We start from the raw sequence: 11,289 nt of genomic DNA, 5'->3' as shown, positions 1-11,289 counted from the left end.
AACTCCCTAACTCTGGTGCCAACTTAGACAATACTCTTTTAAGCACTCCTTTTTAGTTATCCCCACCTGCCCAGTTCCCTTATTAGGCCGAGACACTTTAACTAAATTATCTGCTTCCCTGACTATTCCTGGACTACAGCTACATCTCATTGCCGCCCTTCTTCCCAATCCAAAGCCTCCTTTGCGTCCTCCTCTTGTATCCCCCCACCTTAACCCACAAGTATAGGATACCTCTACTCCCTCCTTGGCGACCGATCATGTACTACCATCTCATTAAAACCTAATCACCCTTACCCTGCTCAATGCCAATATCCCATCCCACAGCATGCTTTGAAAGGATTAAAGCCTGTTATCACTCGCCTGCTACAGCATGGCCTTTTAAAGCCTATAAACTCTCCTTACAATTCCCCCATTTTACCTGTCCTAAAACCAGACAAGCCTTACAAGTTAGTTCAGGATCTATGCCTTATCAACCAAATTGTTTTGCCTATCCACCCCATGATGACAAGCCCATATACTCTCCTATCCTCAATACCTCCCTCCACAATCCATTCTTCTGTTCTGGATCTCAAACATGCTTTCTTTACTATTCCTTCGCACCCTTCATCCCAGCCTCTCTTCGCTTTCACTTGGACTGACCCTGACACCCATCGGGCTCAGCAAATTACCTGGGCTGTACTGCCGCAAACTTCACAGACAGCCCCCATTACTTCAGTCAAGCCCAGATTTCTTCCTTATCTGTTACCTATCTCAGCATAATTCTCATAAAAACACCCGTGCTCTCCCTGCCGATCGTGTCTGACTAATCTCTCAAACCCCAACCCCTTCTACAAAACAACAACTCCTTTCCTTCCTGGGCATAGTTGGATACTTTCGCCTTTGGAAACCTGGTTTTGCCATCCTAACAAAACCATTATATAAACTCAGAAAAGGAAACCTAGCTGACCCCATAGATCCTAAATCCTTTCCCCACTCCTCTTTCCGTTCCTTGAAGACAGCTTTAGAGACTGCCGCCACCCTAGCTTTCCCTGACTCATCCCACCCCTTTTCATTACATACAGCTGAAGTGCAGGGCTGTGCAGTCGGAATTCTTACACAAGGACTGGGATCGCGTCCTATAGCCTTTTTGTCCAAACTTGACCTTACTGTTTTAGGCTGGCCATCATGTCTCCGTGCAGTGGCTGCTGCCACCCTAATACTTTTAGAGGCCCTTAAAATCACACACTATGCTCAACTCACTCTCTACAGCTCTCATAATTTCCAAAATCTATTTTCTTCCTCACACCTGATGCATATACTTTCTGCTCCCTGGCTTCTTCAGCTGTACTCACTCTTTGTTGAGTCTCCCACAATTACCATTGTTCCTGGCCCGGACTTCAATCTGGCTCCCACATTATTCCTGATACCACACCTGACCCTCATGACTGCATCTCTCTGATCCACCTGACGGTCACCCCATTTCCCCACATTTCCTTCTTCCCTGCTTCTCACCCTGATCACACTTGGTTTATTGATGACAGTTCCACCAGGCCTAATCGCCACACACCAGCAAAGGCAGGCTATGCTATAGTACAAGCCACTAGCCCGCCTCTTAGAACCTCTCATTTCCTTTCCATCGTGGAAATATATCCTCAAGGAAATAACTTCTCAGTGTTCCATCTGCTATTCTACTACTCCTCAGGGATTATTCAGGTCCCCTCCCTTCCCTACACATCAAGCTCAAAGATTTGCCCCCGCCCAGGACTGGCAAATTAGCTTTACTCAACATGCCCCGAGTCAGGAAACTAAAATACCTCTTGGTCTAGGTAGACACTTTCACTGGATAGGTAGAGGCCTTTCTCACAGGGTCTAAGAAGGCCACCACGGTCATTTCTTCCCTTCTGTCAGACATAATTCCTCGGTTTGGCCTTCCCACCTCTATACAGTCCAATAGCAGACCAGCCTTTATTAGTCAAATCAGCTAAGCATTTTTTCGGGCTCTTAGTATTCAGTGAAACCTTTATATCCTTTACAGTCCTCAGTCTTCAGGAAAGGTAGAACAGACTAATGGTCTTTTAAAAACACACCTCACCAAGCTTAGCCACCAACTTAAAAAGCACTGGAAAATACTTTTACCACTTTCCCTTCTCAGAATTCAGGCCTGTCCTCAGAATGCTACAGGGTACAGCCCATTTGAGCTCCTGTATAGACGCTCCTTTTTATTAGGCCCCAGTCTCATTCCAGACACCAGACCAACTTGGACTGTGCCCCCAAAAATTTGTCATCCCTACTATCTTCTGTCTAGTCATACTCCTATTCACCGTTCTCAACTACTCACACATGCCCTGCTCTTGTTTACGCTGCCAGTTTGCACTGTTTCTCCAAGCCATTACAGCTGATATCTCCTGGTGCTATCCCCAAACCGCCACGCTTAACTCTTGAAGTAAATAAATGATCTTTGCTGACAAGGCTACGCTGAACCTCCTTAGGCACTCTCTAATTAGATGTCCTAGGTCCTCCCAATTCTTAGTCCTTTAATACCTGTTTCTCTCCTTCTCTTATTCCGTTTAGTTTTTCAATTCATACAAAACTGTATCCAGGCCATCACCAATAATTCTAAATGACAAATGTTTCTTCTAACAACCTCATAATATCACCCCTTACCACAAAATCTTCCTTCAGCTTAATCTCTCACACTCTAGGTTCCCACGCTGCCCCTAATCCCGCTTGAAGCAGCCCTGAGAAACATCGCCCATTCTCTCTCCATACCACCCCCAAAAAATTTTCACCGTCCTAACACTTTACCACTATTTCATTTTATTTTTCTTATTAATATAAGAAGACAGGAATGTCAGGCCTCTGAGCCCAAGCTAAGCCATCATATCCCCTGTGACCTGCATGTACATATCCGGATGGCCTGTTCCTGCCTTAACTGATGACATTATCTTGTGAAATTCCTTCTCCTGGCTCATCCTGGCTCAAAACCTCCCCTACTGAGCACCTTGTGACCCCGACTCCTGCCTGCCAGAAAACCCCCCTTTTTCCTTTACCTACCCAAATCCTATAAAACGGCCCCACCCCTATCTCCCTTCACTGACTCTCTTTTCGGACTCAGCCCGCCTGCACCCAGGTGAAATAAACAGCTTTATTGCTCACACAAAGCCTGTTTGGTGGTCTCTTCACAGGGATGCAAGTGAAAGTATTAACAGTAGCATCACAAAAGGAATTCATATTTCCAGTTGTTTCCACTCCAGCTCATACTCTCTGCTGTCACTGGGCTTACTCAGGGCCTCCTCATGTGCCTCCAAGAATAAAGTCTAATGGCTTTAGCTTGGCATTCCAGGTCTTTACAAGCCTGGTTCTAACTTTTTTTTTTTTTTTTTTTGAGACAGAGTCTTGCTCTGTCACCCAGGCTAGAGTGCAGTGGCACGATCTCGGCTCACTGCAAGCTCCGCCTCCCAGGTTCAGGCCATTCTCCTGCCTCAGCCTCCTGAGTAGCTGGAACCACAGGCACCTGCCACCATGCCCGGCTAATTTTTTGTATTTTTAGTGGAGACGGGATTTCACCGTGTTAGCCAGGATGGTCTCGATCTCCTGACCTAGTGATCCACCCGCCTCAGCCTCCCAAAGTGCTGGGATTACAGGCGTGAGCCACCGCGCCCAGCCTCTAACTTCTGTCTTGCCTCATCTTCTGTGGCTCCTCACTGCTCCCGGACATGGACAGCTTTATCCTGCACCTGCAACACCTGCCACCCGTTTCCTGCCCATGCAAATCCTATTCAGTCTTCGCGCCTGCTCGCAGGGTGAATGGCTTGCTGCTTTGTGATGCCTCTAGTATTTTTTCCAGCATTTAGCACATTGGAATGTGATGTATCTGCTCTGCCTCTCTGATGTTCTGTGATTGTCTTGTGGGTGGGGACAGTGTCTGGTTTACTTCTTTACCCATTACACCAGGAGAGCACCTGGAACATAGTACATAACATGGGAGTTTGTTAAAAGAACGACCACCAGTTAGCTGGAAACATACAAAAGTAGCAGAAACATCCTTAAGTCATCAGCACCACTTCCTGGAAACAGCAGTGTGGAAGGTATCACATCCAAAGCTGACCATGTCTCATTACCTCTACTGTGTCCTCCTCAGAACAAGCCACCATCTTCTTTACCTGAATGGCCACAGCAGTCCCCTAACTGGCCCCCCGTTTCCTCTCTTCTCCCTCATCCCATCCCTTATTTAGCAGTCAGAGTGACCCCAAGAACATGATGAAATCAGATTGCATCTTTCCTCTGCTCAAAACCCTCCAAGTGAGTCCCATCACACTAGACTAAATCCAAGGACCTTTCAAAGCCCTGATCTGATGCCTGGCTACCTCTCTGATTTCATTTCCTATTCATCATTCTTTTGCTCACTCCATTCCAACCACACTACTCCCTGAACACACACCGAGAACACTCCTGCCTCAGGGCCTTTGCCCCTGCTGTACTTTCTCCCAATATCCCTGTGGCTGACTCTCATTTCATTCAAATTTCTGCTGAAATGTCACCTCAGCAGAGGGGATTTCTCTGAGTACCTCCTCCAACACAGTGCAGAGGACCTACCATGGTCACTCTAAGGTAGCAGTGCCCATCACCTCCTATCCATTATTTTTCTTCATAGTCCTTACTACCATTGCTGTTACTTCAATTATCTTTTTATTCATTGTCTGGCTCCTCCCATTCAAATGTGAGCTCTATGAGGGCAGAGACTTCATGTGCTTTTTCCACTTCTCTATCCCCAGTACCTGGAGCTATGCCCAACATCTCGTTGTCACTTGATGAATATTTGCTGAGTGAGTGAATGAATGCAGGCATGAATGAGAGTGACCTCTTCTCTATATGCCACAGGGCATGATGAGGCTTAGATTTACAGGGAGAGCAAGGAACGGGTTTTGGAGGATGGCTTTAGCCTAGGCAAAATCCCCTTGTTACAAATCCCATGGCAGGAATAAATTCTGAAAGGTCTGCATACATAGCCAGTAACAGTGTGATGGGTTTAAAAATACATTGTAAGAGAGAAAAAATTCCTCTTTTCACCCATGGCTAGCTTCATAGCTGAGCACCCTGTAACACAAGACAGATTAACAAGAGAAAAAGCATACAAATTTATTTAATGTATAAAGTTCATGTGACATGAAAGCCTTCAAAACTGAAGAACCAAAGGAACAGAGAAATTTTGTATTTTTATGCTAAGTTCGACAAAGAAGTGGATAGGTGTAGACAAGTATGTTTGGACAAAGAAGTTATGCTCTAGGTCGGGCGCAGTGGCTCACGTCTGTAATCCCAGCACTTTGGGAGGTCGAGGCGGGCAGATCATGAGGTCAGGAGATCGAGACCATGGTGAAACCCCGTCTTTACTAAAGATACAAAAAATTAGCTGGGCACAGTGGCGGCGCCTGTAGTCCCAGCTACTCGGGAGGCTGAGGCAGGAGAATGGCATGAACCCGGAAGGCGGAGCTTGCAGTGAGCCGAGATCACGCCACTGCACTCCAGCCTGGGCGACAGAGCGAGACTCTGTCTCAAAAAAAAAAAAAAAAAAAAAAAGAAGTTATGCTCTAATGGTAATAAACTGGTGAAAACTTAAGCAAGACCTGGTTGTTCATGTTCCTCTCTGTGTCCTTGCATCTTTAGAGATAAAGACATTCCTTTCCTTGGGTATAAGAAGGGAACCTCTAGAATGAAGGTTTTGTAACCCACTTTAGGAGAGAAGAGTGAGGAGAAGGTGAATGTGAGTTTCCTGCTTCTGCTGTTTTCTCAGATGCCAAGTTGGCATATTTTGGGGTAGTGTGTTGCTGTGGTTTGAGTGTGTTCCCCAGAATTCATGTGTTGGAAATTTGGTCCCAGTGTGATGGTATTGGGAGATGGGGTCTTTAAGAGGTGATGAGGTCATTAGGAGGGATTAACGCTACTCTCTCAGGACTGGGTTAATGCTCATGGGGGTACGTTCTTGCTCTCAAGGGACTGGATTAGTTCCTGTGAGAGCAGGGTGTTATAAAGCGAGGCCACCCCTCATGTTTTGCCCTCTTTTTGCTCATTCCCACTTCCCTGTTCACTTCTCTGCATGTAACAACACAGTACAAAAGTCTTTGCTAGAAGCTGTCACCATGCTCTTGGACTTCACAGTCTCCAAAACTGTGAGCCAAATAAACTTTTTTCCTGTATAAATTACCCAGTCTCAGGCTAGGCATAGTAGCTCACTCCTGTAATCCCAGCACTTTGGCAGGTGGATCACCTGGGGTCAGGAGTTTGAGACCAGCCTGGCCAACATGGTGAAACCCCGTTTCTACTAAAAATACAAAAATTAGCCAAGCATGGTGGCATGTGCCTGTAATCCTAGCTACTCAGGAGGCTGAGGCAGGAGAATCACTTGAACCCAGGAAGTGGAGGCTGCAGTGAGCCAAGATGCACCACTGCACTCCAGCCTGGGTGACACAGCAAGACCCTATCCAAAAAACAATTACCCAGTCTCAGGTATTTGGTTATAGCAACAGAAAACAGACTGAGACATGTGTCCTGAACCTCATCAATATCCACACATATTTTAAATACCCCTTCCTTCAAAAGGTACAGTTCAATTTCCCTCCCCTTGAGTGTGGGTAGGACCTAGTGATTTGCTTCTAATAAACATAAATGATGGTGTATTACTTCTAAGATATGTTATAAAAAGACTGTGGCTTCCATCTTGGGTGGGCCTTCTGGTTTGTTCTCTCTCTCTCTCATCTCACTCTGGGAAGCAAGCTGCCATGCTGTAAGCAGCCCTATGGAGAAGCCTACATAGTGAGGCCTATATGGTAAGAAGTCTATGTGGTGAAGTCTTGGTAACCAGTGAGAAACTGAGGCCCATCCACACTGCATAAGTGAGTTTGGAAGCAGATCCTCCAACCCCGGTTGAGTCTTGAGATGAGTGTAGCTCTAGCCAACCATTGGATGTCAACCTCATGAAAAACCCTGAGCCAGAAGCACCCAGCTAAGCTGCTCCTGGATTTCTGACCCTCAGAGCCTGTGACATAATAAACGTTTGTCATTTGGGGATAGTTCATTACACAGCAATAGATGACTAATAAGGTCACCATGTTTTGTCAAATTCCCTGCAATAAGTAATCCCACACTGCCAGTACTTGTCTTTCCAGGTGACTTTCTATAAGAAATTCCTCAGCTCACAGCTTGTGGAGGAAGATGGGAGGAGCACTGAAGCCAGTCCTTTCTGGCACCAGCAATATGGTGCATGTAGCAAAGAAAACATAGGCTTCACGGTTGGACTGGGCTGGATGTAGCCTCAGTTAACCACATGTGTGATCTGAAACACATTACTTAACACTCAGAAACTCCTTTTAATCATTTGCAACTGGTGATAGTAAGACAATCATGCATATGATAAGATTATATTGAGATTAATTCTGCCTACACATTATAGTTCATTCTCTTCCCAGTTCCTTTTTCTTGTTACTCATGGTCTCAGGGTCTTTTCTTACTGCTGCCCATCTCAAAAATGCCAACCACTTACCCAAAACTCAGGTGTAAACTCCGAAGTCTTATTCTTGAACAGCGGTGGATTTATTGTGAAGCCACTGAAATTCAAGTATCATGGATTATCCCATAATTAGCCCTTTTCAGTGCCCTGTACCTAATTTTGTATTCCTAATTTTGTATTCTTTTTTTTCCAAGGGGGTCCCTAATCACGATGAAAATATATCAGATTCTATGGGATTCAATTCAAGCAGTGATAAGAAAATCCATTGCGCTAAACACTTTTTTATCAATGAAAGTAAGAAAATAACACGAAACGAATTAAATTTCCAGCTCAAAGCATCAAAAAAAGAACAATAAAGTAAAACAAAAGAAAGCACAAAAAAGAAAATAATAAAGCTAAAGGCAGCCAGGTGCTGTGGCTCACGTCTGCAATCCTAGCACTTTGGGAGGCTGAGGTGGGAGGATTATTTGAGCCCATGAGTTCCAGACCAGCCTGGGCAACATGGTGAAACCCCATCTCTACAAAAAACACAAATATTAGCTGGCCATGGTGGTGTGTGCCTGTAGTCCCAGCTACTCAGGAGGCTGAGGTAGGAGGATCACTGGGCCTGGGGAGGTCAAGGCTGCAGTGAGCCAGTGAGCCATAATCTCACGACTGCACTCCAGCCTGGGTGACAAAGTGAGACCCTGTCTCAAAAAAAAAAAAAAAAAACCTAAAAACTAAAAGCAAAAATTAATGAGAAAGCGAATAAACAGTGGATATAATTAATAAATAAAATATAGGTTTTAAAAAAAACAGCTAACAAGAAAAAAGAAGGGAAACCATAAATATATAAAATTTAAAATGACGAGTGGGAAATAACCATTGGAACAGAAGAATTTTTTTTAATTATAAGAGATGACAAATTTCTATGCAAATAAATTTGAAAAACTGGGTGAAGTAGATAGACGATTTCCCAGGGAGATAAAAATTACCAAAATTGACCCTCACTAGAGTTGGAAAGTTTAAATGGACCAATTTTAATAGAAGAAATAGAGAAATGTATTAAGGAACTATTCTGCACAAAAGCACCAAGGGCTTCGACAGGAAATCCTACCATACCTCCAAAGACCAGTGTTCTCTAAAATATTTCAGAGCACTGAAAAAGAAGGAAAACTTCCCAATTCATTTTATGAATCTAATAAAATACCAATACCCAAACCAGATAAAGAGTATACAGAAATATACAAACCAGCATCATTAATAAATAGCATTGAAAATTTTTGAAATAAAATATTAGCAAACAGAATCCAACATCACATTAAGAAAATAATACACCATGAATTAATGGGATTTATTCAATAATTCAAGGTTGGTTCACTATTCAAAATCCATTAATACCGTAGTCCACATTAATAAACCTAAGGGGGAAAAATAATATGATTATTTCCAGAGGTGCTGAGAGAGCCTTTTACAAAATCTAGTACCCCTTCATGAAACAAACAAAAATCAAAAAACAAAAAAAAAACCCTCAAGAACATAGGGACTGAGGTATGCTATTTTTATATTTTATTTATTTATTTATTTATTTATTTATTTATTTATTTATTTATTTATTTATTTTTGTCCTAAAGCTGGTATCTTATTTAATGGAGAAATGTCAAAGGCATTTCCTCTAAGATCAGGAACATGACAAAGATGTTGTATTTCCACTACTCTTCAACATTGTAGTAGAGATGTCCGTCAAATGTAATTAAACAAGAGAAATCAAGTAGAGTCATAAGACTTGGTAAAGAACTGTGAAGACTATTGTGAAGATTACTTGAACTAAGTTAATAGGACAGCTCTGGAAGGGTTCACAATAAGTGCTACTCATTATTATCTTTTTTTTTTTTTTTTGGAGACAGGGTCTTGCTCTGTCACCCAGGCTGGAGTGCAGTGGCACCATCACAGATTACTGCACCTTCAACCTCTTGAACTCAAGCAATCCTCCCAACTCAGCCTCCTGAGTAGCTGAGACCACAGGTATGCACCACCATGCCTGGCTTTTTTATCTTTTGTGGAGACAGGGTCTCACTATGTTGCTCAGGCTGGTCTCAAGCTCTCAGGTTCAAGCAATCCTCTCACCTTAGCCTCCCAAAGTGCTGGGATTACAGGTGCAAGCCACTGTGCCTGGCCTCATTATCACCATTTGTAAGTGACACACTGGTGTTACCATTTCAGCTCCCTATGAGTTCCAACGGTGTGTTTCTTTCGCCTCCCCATAGTTCCCTGCCACAGCAGTCTAGAGAAGAGCAAGCAGTCTGCTGTAATGGAAGGCAGGAGACACAGGCTAAAGTTGTGGCATGCTGACACGTGCAGCTCGTATGAGACCAAGCAAATTTGTTTACTACTCTGGATGTTGATCTCCTCATCTACAAAATGAGGAGAGAGGCCTCCATGCCTGATACCTCTCATATTTTGGTGTATGATTACTGTTGAACACCTGCTTGTCTCCACCAAGCAGATACAGAGCAGCGGGAGAAACAGCTTGAGACCAGAGCAGAATAATCCCAGCAACTCTCCTTGCTTGGAATTCTTTTCTGCCTAATATGTGATCCTGCCCGCACTATGAAATGTTCCTTTTGGATCAGAATTCATGAACAGTATCTAAAAGATTCTGGGAAAGCCTCCATAGACCTGGGACCTACAGCCACTTTGCCAGAGAAGAACGATGATTCATCCTGAATTTTGGCTCTAGCTTCTTTGTTAGGGCAAAACAGAAATCCTGCCAGCTGTTGGAATGAAAGGAGCGTTTTTCTTTAGACAGTGACAAGCCTGAGGCAAGGGACACAGTGTGATGAGAGTTCCCACTCAGAAACAGAGGTGCTCCTTGGAGTCTGACACACTCACCCCTTGACCAAACTTGAGTAAGGCTCCTCTGAGTCCTCTTTTTCTTTTTTTGATGTTTTTTGTTGTTGGTTGTTGTTGTTTTTTTTTTTTTGTATTTTTGAGAAAGTGTCTCACTCTGTCACCCACGTTGGAGTGCAGTGGTGAAATCATGGCTCGCTGCAGCCTCAACCTCCTGGGCTCAAGTGATCCTCCAACCTCAGCCTCCCGAGTAGCTGGGACTACAGACATGCACCATGCCTGGCTAATTTTTACACTTTTTTGTAGAGATGGGGTCTCAAGATGGGGTCTCACTATGTTGCCCAGTCTGGTCTTGAACTTCTGGACTCAAGTGATCCTCACACCTCAGTTTTCAAAGTGTTGGGATTATGGGCATGAGCTAGTGCACCCTGCCTGAGTCCTCTTTCTGACTCTTGGACTCTTAGTCCAGTTTTAGTAAGAATTCTGCTGAGTCAGTTTAGCAAAAATCTCCTATCCTTGGTATCTGATCACATTCCTCATTCCCTGCCCTGATAGCTTATCACCCTGGCCTGCCTTCAGCAAGATTCCTAGTGACTTGGTGTATCAAGAATTGCCCCAGCCCCCATGTTTCCTCTTAGTACTTTTCTATCTACTGACCCCACCATTGCTCCTTGGCTATATAAATCTCCACTTGTCCTGCAATGTTTGGGGTTGAGTCTGACCTTTCTCCCCTATTGCAGAACCCCACTGCGGTGGCTCCTGCTTGAATAAGTCTTCCTTACCATCTTTTTTTTTTTTTTTTGAGATGGAGTCTCATTCTACTCGCTCTATCGCCCAGGCTGGAGTGTAGTGGCACAATCTTGGCTCACTGCAACCTCCATCTCCTGGGTTCAAGCAATTCTCCTACCTCAACCTCCCAAGTAGCTGGGATTACAGGCACCCATCATCACACCCAGCTAATTTCTGTATCTTTAGTA

The sequence above is a fragment of the Pongo pygmaeus genome, chromosome 13 (genome assembly GCF_028885625.2).
Source record: "Pongo pygmaeus isolate AG05252 chromosome 13, NHGRI_mPonPyg2-v2.0_pri, whole genome shotgun sequence".
In the NCBI taxonomy this organism is placed as follows: Eukaryota; Metazoa; Chordata; class Mammalia; order Primates; family Hominidae; genus Pongo; species Pongo pygmaeus.
Note: the sequence above shows the minus strand (reverse complement) of the source record.